This window comes from Natator depressus, chromosome 11 (genome assembly GCF_965152275.1).
Source record: "Natator depressus isolate rNatDep1 chromosome 11, rNatDep2.hap1, whole genome shotgun sequence".
NCBI classification, from domain to species: domain Eukaryota; kingdom Metazoa; phylum Chordata; order Testudines; family Cheloniidae; genus Natator; species Natator depressus.
This window is the reverse complement of record NC_134244.1, coordinates 4243795-4254280: the sequence shown is the minus strand read 5'-3', so window position 1 is coordinate 4254280 and position 10486 is coordinate 4243795.

Genomic DNA, 10486 nt, shown 5'->3' with positions numbered 1-10486 from the left:
CTCTTACCAGCAAAAGTTGGTCCAATAGAGGATATTACCTCACCCACCTTGTCTCTCCAATATCCAGGATAACACGGCTACAATGCTGCTGCGTATTACAGGATATTGGCTGTCCGTCACAGGGCTGGCCAGGGGCACGTTTTCTAATGAACGATGCGGAATGTGACAACCAGATGCTGAACAAATAATAGTGATACCAGCCTAAAGTTCATTTGCTCCGTGAAGGCCCCGTGCTCCCAGGGGTTGCTATGTGCCAGCCTCCTGTTGAACATCAGTGGGCTATCCGCTGCCACTCGTGGAGGCCTAAGCGTCTCCCGTATCATTAGAAATGGAAGCTGCCCTGTCCTCTGCTGCTTTAAAGGAGCGATCCCGCTTAAAAGAGAGACTCTTTTGCCCCTGAAACCATCTCTTTGGTTATTAATTGTCTTTGATGTCCAAGGGAGTTTTGGGTGTTCAGCACCTCAGGATCAGGGCCACTACATATTATTTGCCGAGCACCCCAGTTCTGCTTACATAAGACACCATGACTATCCAGGCCCACACCAGAGTCATCAGCGGGGCTCAAACTTTGGCCCTTTAGAACAAGCCTCTAATGAGCACAGTAGCTCTGGCACAGCTGAGTAAGGAGCAGGTTGGTAGCCTCATTGTGGCTGGCCAATTGCAGGGTCTGTGATGCAGACCCTAAACCAGTGGTTCTCAACCTACTTACCATTGTGGGCCGCATCCAATACTACATGCATGGCCCTGAGGATGTCACATGGGTCGCAGCTACGTGCTGATTGGGCTGCAAGAGGCCCACGGGCCGCAGGTTGAGAACAAACTGCCCTGAACCAATGCATTGTACTGGAGAGTTTATAGAACAAAGCAGACACTGACAGTCTGAAATAACAAATAGTCCCGGTTTAACAGGGATTTTGCCAGATGGTACCGTGCCATGTCAGGAACCAACTAGTTATTACACTACTTAGTCCCGCCTTGCGTGCAGGGGACTGGACTAGATGACCTAGTGAGATCCCTTCCAGTCCTATGATTCTGTGTGCTGACTGAGATTTCACAGTGTGTTCCAGGCGAGGCTGGGATATGGGCTAGAAGAGGGTCAGAGACAGTTTATCCCCACTCCCAAATCTACGGTGGTTGGCAAAGCAGGTGAGTGTAGGTGACCCACTCGTTTCCAGCTCAGGCAACATTTGACAGTGTGGGAAAGGTGGGATTTGGTCAATAATATGTGACTCTTAAAGGCTGATTCTGGGAGCTGTCCCACTGACTTCAGAGGGAGCGGGAGCAGACTCAAATAAAGGGCGTTGCAACAGGACTCTGCCTTAATTCTTGTGTCAGAGCTACTCTCTGAACCCTGACGGAGTGAGGCCACAAGCCAGTGGGTGGCGTACACTCACCAGAGATATTGTTAATTATTCAGTGATGCCCGAGTACAGATTTTTGCAAATCACCCCAGACCGGCCAGTATATGGCTGGTGCCTTCGCAGGGCTGTCAGCCACTGGTAATTTCTCATTCCGTTTGGTAGGATCACCCATGACATAGACGGGGCTTAACCTATCATTTTGTTCCTCATTGTACTCTGGACTTCAGCAGAGAGGGTCAGTGGTTAGGGCACCAGGCTTGGGTTCAAGCCCTGCTCTGTCGCACACATCCTGGCAAGTCATTGTCTCTCTGTGCCTCAGTGTGCCATCTGTAAAATGGGGCTACGAGCCAGCCCGTCGCTCACTGGGTGGTGGGAAGCTAAATGCATAAAGGTGGTACGTGCTCAGCTACTTCAGTAATGGGTCCCATATAATTGCAAGTGCCAGCCAGCCTGCCTTGAGCAAAGATGGCCACTGCCTCCCCTTGTTTTCCAGGGGGCTGAAGCTGGCCTGCCCTGAAGGAAAATAATAGTGGCTCCCCGTGAGGGGCAGGCAGAGGCCAGGGGAATGTAAAGAGGCCGGGAATGAGCCTGTGGGCCAGCAGGTTCGGGGGTGGGAGGTTGGGAGCAGGACAGGGAAGGTGTCAGGGAACATGGGGGGCAGGAGGCAGGCCGACTGAGGGGGTGCAGGGGACGGTGGGGGGAGGCAGAGATGGAGCCAGTGGCACCAATTAGTGGGGTGGGGGGGATGAATGCCCCTTGTGCAAAGGTCCCTAGGCCACAGAGCCAGGCAGGGGGCTGTGGCCTGACCACTTTTAAGCAGGGGTCCTGCACTAAATCCGTATAGCGGCTACCGGCGTGGGCCCGAGCATCGCTCCGGCTGGTGGGTCCCAACGCCTCTGAAATGTGTGGCCAGGCCAAACCATGCTGGGCCCTAGCACCCGGGGGGCCTGTTCCTGTACAGCGAAGAGCCAGGGAGTCCAGCCAGAATTCGACTCCTGGCACCGATCCGAGGAGGGGCAATGAGCAGGGACCAGAACAGGGTCCCTGCCATGATGGGGTTAGGAACTGGAAACCCTCTTCCTCCCCACCAAATATCTTGAAATGGTGCCATTGAGGGAGACTGTGATGGGTAGGTTTCAGAGTAAGAGCCGTGTTAGTCTGTATTCGCAAAAAGAAAAGGAGGACTTGTGGCACCTTAGAGACTAACCAATTTATTTGAGCATAAGCTTTTGTGAGCTACAGCTCACTTGCATCCGATGAAGTGAGCTGTAGCTCACGCAAGCTCATGCTCAAATAAATTGGTTAGTCTCTAAGGTGCCACAAGTCCTCCTTTTCTTTTTGTGATGGGTAGAAGGCTGGAAAGAAAAAGGGAGGGTTATTTGTTGTTGGGGGCGGGGAATGTAGGGGGCAGGAGACTGTGGGAAACATGGAGAGAGAAGGCCAGTGGGGCAGTTGCTAAAGATGGGTATAGCAATGGCTGGCAGGGCAGCCACCCCTCACCCCCACCACAGGGATGGGGGCAGTGGCTTCCCCACAAGCTGAAAGAATGAGGAAGTGTCAAAGAGCAGTGAGAGTGAAAAAAACTCTCATGATTTGGGGAGTCCTGACGCATGAGTTTTGACTGCTCAGGACTGGTGACACTGCACGCATAAACGTATGCACACACACACACACACACACGCAGACACAGGTGCATGTACACACTCCCCCCCCCCCCCCCCCCCCCCCCATGCACACATGTATCAGCTCTCTATAGTGCATTTACAAATGGAAATAGAGCCTGGCCCAATAACCAGGGGAGGGGAGGAAGGGAGGAGGGCATGGAAAACACGAGCCCTCACAGACCTGAGGAAAAAGGAACGAAGCTCGCTCTGAGCATCAGCCCCAGCCTTTCTTTGACCTCTGCGGCTGCATCAGTCCCTAATGTGCTAATAGCCCAGCTGGCTCTGGTTGCCAAGGGCCCTGGTGGGGCGCTGCGGGGCACAGCCGCCCCTGCTCCCTGTCTGGGACATTGCACATCGGCTCCACTCTGGCTGCCTGTGTTATGGAGGCCCCTCAACAAAGGAGAGGTGTGTGTGGGGGTCATCAGACAGGCAGGCAGCTGGGGGGGATGGGCTGGCGACATCTGCAGGGTCAGTGGTGGGACGAGACCTGGGTGGGTCCCTGATGGCTTTAAGGACCCCAAAAGCCAGAGCTGGCTAGTCAGGTCTGTATGAAGAGTGGCCGTATGGGTCATTGTCACCCTTCAGCACCTATAAACCTTACCGGCCCCCCTTTGCTTTGTGCAGGTGGGTTCAGCACCCCTCTGCCCAGGTGTGGTAGACAGAGGAAGGGAGGAGAGGGGCTGGAAATTGGGTTGTCACATGACTTCTTTTAAGGAGAAAAGCAATACTGGAGAAAGGAGCCGGGCTCAGCGAGTCTGGTGAGCCACAGACCAGGGCCAGCACCACACGTGAGTGAGCGAGACTGCCCTGTACTGGAGGGCTGATGAGGAGCAAGCCAACGGCCAAGGGGCATGCGCTTGACGGGTCAACCCCGAGAGCTGGCCTCATCCCTGAAGCCCAAGGGAGAGGGAGAGACAAAGCTGGCTGCACCCTGCTCCCCTCCATCCTGCTGCACCAAGGGGGCACCACCCTGCCCGGGGGCGGGGGCATACATCCTGCTGTGGGGGGGGGGGGGCGGGCGCTGCGTGGGCTGCAGGGGCGCCCGCTGGGCCTGCTCGCTGCTGAGCAATGCTACCTTGGGACTAGTGTCCACGGGCCTTGGGACTAGTGTCCATGGGCCTGGGCGTGCGGCCGAGTTACAGCGCCACACCACCCCTCCCCGGTGGCAGAGATTCAGTACTGCAGCCTCCCATTCCCATGGCGGAGGGGAAACGAACAACTCGGGCTGCTGTTTGTTCTTTGTGTCTGGCCATGTCTTGTTCTTGTCTGGCCACGCGTGGCTGCTGGAAGGGCTGCATTCTGCGGCCTCGCGGCGACGCCCTTACAGCGAGCACGCAGCACGAACAGGTGGCGTGGTTTGACCCCCCCATGGGCGAGCCAGCCGGCGGGCCATGAATATGGTTTGCAGCCCACACCACCCCCAAAAGCTGTGTAAAGACCAGACCGTCACAGCAACCGTGTCCTTGGAAAGGCGCGATTATTCCCTGGATGTGCGCAGTGTGACGTAGTCTGTTTTAAATGGCACTTTCAGTAAGGACTCACCCTTTTGGATCTAGAATATGCTCTTGCTTGGGCGTCCCCCCTGAGCCGGGCTGCAGCTGCAAACCATGGGAGGAGGGGCTGTTCCTTTAGCCTGCACATATAGTCAGGGCATCGGGCTGGGGCTGCGGGGTGTGTGTGGGACCTCACAAAACTCTGCCTAACTCCGTGAGGCAAGGCTGTGCCTTATCTAAGCGGTCTGGCAGCAGTGCACAAGGACTTTAGTCCCTTTCGTGTGCGGCCAGACACATTGACCTTCGGTGACACTGGCCTGATCCGATGCCATGTTTTTTATCCTGTTAGGATAAGGTGTCTCTCCTCTCAGCCTCATCACTGGAGTACTTTAAAACTGGCCTGGCCCAAGCACTGGAGCGGAGTACAATCCTGCACTCCCGTCAGTTCCCTTGGACTCGGCCACAGGCCCAGAACCCCTGGGATCTAAGCCCTGACACAGACTTTGGCTAGCTCCGTTAGCCACGCTGTGCCTGAGTTTCTCCTTTGGTAAACTGGGGCGCGTGATTCTGCCCGTTCTCACCAGAGGATTTGGTTGTTGCAGTTTGTGAAGGGCTGTGGAGACATAAAGGCTCAGAGGGCCTTATCAGGATGAGCAGAGATTGTAACGAGGAGCTGCCTAAGGGCCCAACATGGCACAGCCATGAATGCAAAGCCCCTCCCCACCCCTCCATGACGGAAGGTCAATATTTCCTGCCTACTTTACAAATGGGGAAGGCAGGGCACAGAGCCACCAAAGGTCAAACTTGGCTGCTTAAAGTTAGGCAGTGGCCGGCTTTCCACTTGGATGCCTCCCATGAGGACCCTAAGTTGGAACATTTTGGCCTGTGGGAGGCACCCAGCAAGCCGGTGGGAGAGTCAGGAATCGTACCCTGGTCACGTGTGGGGTATGAGGGAGCAGTGCTGCCCTCTAGTGAAAGGCTATTGCATCTGCTAAAACACTGCCACGGGCTGCAAGGGCTATTGTCCAGGGAGAGAGGCGTGAGGGTTTTGGATATGTGCTTGCTCTCGGAAGCAGCCAGCCCATTCTTCCAAGCAGGACAGCCTTCAGCTCATTGGGAAATGGTCCGGTTTCCAAACTAACCAGGAATCAGCCTTGTGAGAGCTTTTAGCAACGTCCAGCGGTGTCATAGGAATTGCCAGCATGGAGCAGACCTGAGGTGCCCCGTGTCCTGTCTTTGACAGAAGCCACTAACAAAAGCTTCAGAGCAAGACACAGAAAACCCTGCATCTATGGAAGGAAGGGCCTGGCCTAACCCCTTAAATAGTTAGAATGGCTAAAGCTGGAAGCATGAAGCTTTATAAGCTCCTCTCATCCTTTACCATAGTGACGCTGCTTCCAAAACATTGTCACGAGCTCTGTTCATGCTCAGCCCCCTCCCCCCCCACATGCAGACATCCACCAGGGCGTAGACCCGCGCTAACTGAATGCATAACTTTATTAAATAAATGCTTTGCCATGAGAAAAGACAAAGATCAAAGAGTAACATAAATTATAAGTTGAATAAATAGCATACAGCAATCTTCACTTTTTAATAAAACGTGAGATTTGTTTTTAAAAGTACAAAACAGAGCATTAAGCTCCTCATCCGTTGTCAGTTTTTCACAAACTGCTTTTTTTTTCTTTTTTCCCCACCAGTACGATTATGTATATTTCTTCTTTACTGGAAAAACGATAACACACACACGAAAAAAAAAAAAACAACAAAACAAAACAGAGCTACTGTATGTATGTAAAGCTATAAAAAGCTACCGTAAAATGTGTAGTGAGTATTGCTTAAAGATTAAAAACCAGGCAGGGATCTCGGAATCTGGTGTGTTCACGGCGGTACTACAATGGTAGATAACTGCACTGGACAGGCCACACCAAGGCCGGCGGGGCGGGGGGTGGGGCAAGAGGCAGCGCCGTGCACTGGACTACAAGCCAAGGGGCTCATCCGGGGAGGGCTGGACTCAAGGTGAACTGTCGCTTGTTGAAATCGACACACTCCGTTCGGGAAAAAACAACCGTGCGAGAGAGGAGAATGGAGAAATAGTGCAAAATGCTCTTGTACTAGTGGTTTTAAATCAGCCTGCCTGCCGCAGCACAGACACGGAATAACCCCGCCGGAGAGGAGCTATTTGCTCACCACCACGCCCTGGCCTTGCTTTCAATCTGAACCCCATTAGATCCTCCTTTGCCCCCCACCCTGGCTTGTTTCATTGCCATAGACTCAGGCGAGAAGGACACCGAGAGGTGAAATGTGCCTCAGAGATCACCGGCGCCTCCCCGGGGATTAAGCCGTTACTGGAGGGAGTCTTCCCGTCTGGGTTTGCTGGATCCACCATTAAAAAAACCCAAACCATTCCCCCAAAACAAACTCCTGTCCTGGGGCAAGGTGGGAGGGTCACATAGGCCTGGTGAGCCACTTCCCGGGACATGGCTCAATCCTGCTTAGCGAATCTTAGTGCAGTTTTCAAACAGTCACGGCCCTAGGGAGTATTGACAGCCCTTCTGTGCAGCCGGGCATCCGCCTCTCTCCGGGCTCAGTCCCGGGCTCCTCGGAAGGGGACCGGGCAGCTGGGTCTGGGAGCAATGACGGCAGAGACCCACAGCTCTGTGTGGGCGAGGCACCTAAGGGGCTGTGTCTCCATTGGGTTCCCTTTCCCTGGCTGGCCCACTCAGTCTCTCGTTGTCGGGCAAGGGATCCCTATGCTGATAGACAGTGGGGGGGGGGGAATGCACAGCCCCGCACCCCAATCACTGCGTGCTTGCTGGGGTCCCAGGAAGCAGAAGGCCTTGGGACAGCCTGAATCTGCACCAGCCTCAATCCCCTTTCCAGGCCTTCCATGAGTGATGGCAGGCCGATGGGCGGCTCTAATGCTTCGGGAGGGGGGGATCCCACTGGCAGCTGTAACACGGGGCCACGGCTGGCTGTGCCTCCCCCCGGGCTGAGCTCACAGGCACACAGGAGATCACTTCAGCAGGGGGGGAAACTGAGGCAGAAGAGCATTAGCTTTCGGCCGGCTGTAGCACCACCAGCTAGCGCCAACCTCCAGAGCCACTCAGGCTGGGGGAAACAGGCCCACGGCGGCACAGGGTTGTGCCTCCCAGCAGAACTGCCTTGGCCACCCAGTACAAAGGGGGGGGAGTCGTCATTCGGGGTTGGGGCAGCAGCCAGTGAGATGGGGGGCGACGCTCAGCTCTTTAACGTGGAGAGTCAGGGCTTTTCCTAGGCTGCTGACCCAGGCCCAGCATTTGTCTAGTGCCCCCCCCGGTGTGTACCGTGCAGGGGATCCCACTGGAACCACAGAGACAGTCCTTTTCTCTCCCCCTCCCCCCCCGTAAACACCTCTGAGAGCAGAGAAGCGAGGACCAAGTTCTCCCCCCAGTAAAAGCAATGGGAGCCGTGCTACTGACTGCAATGGCTTGGGGCTTGACCCTGGGGTAGCCGAGACTCAAATTTAGACTCATCTTTGCCCCATCAACTTTTCAATAAAAGGGCTCAGGGTGCGAGCTATAAGACACAGCTTGGAAGTGACCCCCCCCCCCCCCCCAGCCAGTAGTTGCCATCCCTAGCTGAGTGCAGACACGGTGAGACCCCAGCCCGGCCCCGGGGCACATCACCTGCCCAGCCCGGCTTTCGCAGCTTTCAAGTTTCGGGGACTAAAGCAACAACAAAACAAATGAACAAGCAAGGGCGAAAAAGCACGAGAAGGGAAGACGGTGGGTACTGGCCTAAAAGAATCAGGACTCGGGGTCACTTGGGGAGGGTGCGCGGCCCAGGGACTGGCCAAGCCAGGCGGATGGGGACACTGCCTCCCCAGGTGAGAGCTTTGCTAGAGCAGTCCGTCCCCCTTTGGGGTGTACGTGGCCCCCGTGCTCTCTTCTCTGCCACCTACCCCGATCTTCAAGGCTGTGGCTCCCCTATAATGCATCCAGTGACCTCCGGAGCCAGGTGGGATCACCCCGGGTCTGCCCCTGGGAGCGGGGGGCAGAGCCGGACCAAGATATAGCTGTGACTTTGGCAAACGTCCCCTCTTCTTTCCATTTGCAGTGGACTGACCCAGCCCACCAACGTCCAACGCCTTTGAACTGTGCGGGCTCCCCGGCCGCAGCAGTGTGTGCTCACCTCTCCCTTCAAGTAGCCCAGAGCTTCCAGGACAAGTTGGAGAGATGCCCAGGGCTGCAGGGTGGCCCATTTTTCATGGTCCACGGGGTTAGAGTAGGCCGGGGGGGGGGGGCAGGTCCCAATGGATGTGCTACCCGTGGACATGCATAGAATAAATGCCTCCCGTAACTCCACTGAGTACCTGGGGGTGACCCTGCGTCCCCCACACGCATTTGGCTGGCAGCCTGGAAGACGCGAGCGGGGCAAGGGAAAAGTGTCGTGAGCTTTCTGCACCTCCTTGCACCAAAGCTCGGGCTGGGTGTTTGTGTGTGGGCAGGGCGGGGTCCCTGGACCGGGGACACATCTCATGTGGCGAGGCCCAGGGACCTGCACGGCCAGCCTTGCCCTGGGAAATGGCGCCACCTGGTGATGGGAGAAGGGCATTTGGGGCAGTTTCCACTCTCAAATCACTGCCCGTCTCTGAGCCTAAGTCTCCGCTTCCCTCTCCAGGGCCTGTTCTGTGGGCCTGGTTCCCGGTTACACTGTGGCCCCTCTGCACAACGCTAGGCGCTGCATCTCCGGCTGGCCATGGGAGGAAGGGTGGCCAGAGCACACTGTGCTGGGGCCAGAGCGTAAGCCAGAGCAGCCCTGAGGCTGCCCTACTGATGCTGGGGGCTGCCCAGCCCTAGACTACAAGGCGCCCTCTGCCCTGAGCAGGGGCCTGGGGAACTGAGAATCAGGTTCCGTGAGCACGGCATGCTCTGGGGTTGGGAGCACGGCGTCATAGCACGGACGGGGGGGCCGGCACACACAGACTCCCTACCGATCTCCCACGGGGCAAAACCCTCTGCTCTGCTCAGCAAAACCAGCGGGGCGACCACTGCCCCCCTGGCTGCCCAAAGCCCGGCGCGGGAGGGAGGCACTGCCCAGCCCCCGCAATGCCAGACCCATGCTCCTCTGGGAAGGTCGAGGAAGAAACCCCACAAGTCCCGGTCATGCAGTAGCCAGTCTAGCTTGGGGAGATTCCTTGGTTCCCTTTGATCTGCACTAGTGTGTTGTGGGTGTTGCTCTGGCTTTCCTGAGGATCAGCCCGCAGCAGGGCCCGTCCTGGCTGGTACGGGGAAGAAACCGGCATGCTCTTCGTGTCTCTAATTAGCACGCTGCCTGGGCGTGCTTGCAACGAGCTGCGCCAGTCGGAGCCTCTGCCAGGATGCGGGTGGGGGCTAGTTCTTTCGGTGGGCGCGCCCGCACACTCAGCGACAAAGCAATGGATAGCGACAGCTTGAGCGCCGTTAGCTGGCCAAAGCAGCGAGTCAGCCAAACGCCCCGTCCTCTTTGCTGCGGAGTCTCGTTGGAAGCGACCTTAACAAAGACCCTTGTCGTGGTGAAAGTAGGGGGAAGAAAAAAACGGTCCCAAGAGTTAAAAAATACACAAGTCCAAAGGCTGCAGCGATCTGGCCACACCTGAAGATGCCGCTTGAGTTGGTCAGATCAGTGGCTTCCGTGTGTCAGTCACAACAGCTGACAAGCTGGCCAAACGGTTCTGGCCAAATTAGGGCACCGATTCCACAATAAGCTCTGCCAGGCCTAAGTGTCTATGGAGCTCATTGCAGGGGGAGAGACTTGACATTTGTAATTTACCATTGCAACAGAAGAAGAGAGAGGTTTGCATTTGTGGGTGGGTGTGCACACACACCCCGGGCAAACGATTCTTATGATGGGCAAGGACAATATCATTCGTTTTCCCATCATGACAGAGGGTGGTAAAGATTTTGGAGCCCGATCCCACAGCCATTTAAGCAAAGCTGTCTGTGGGACT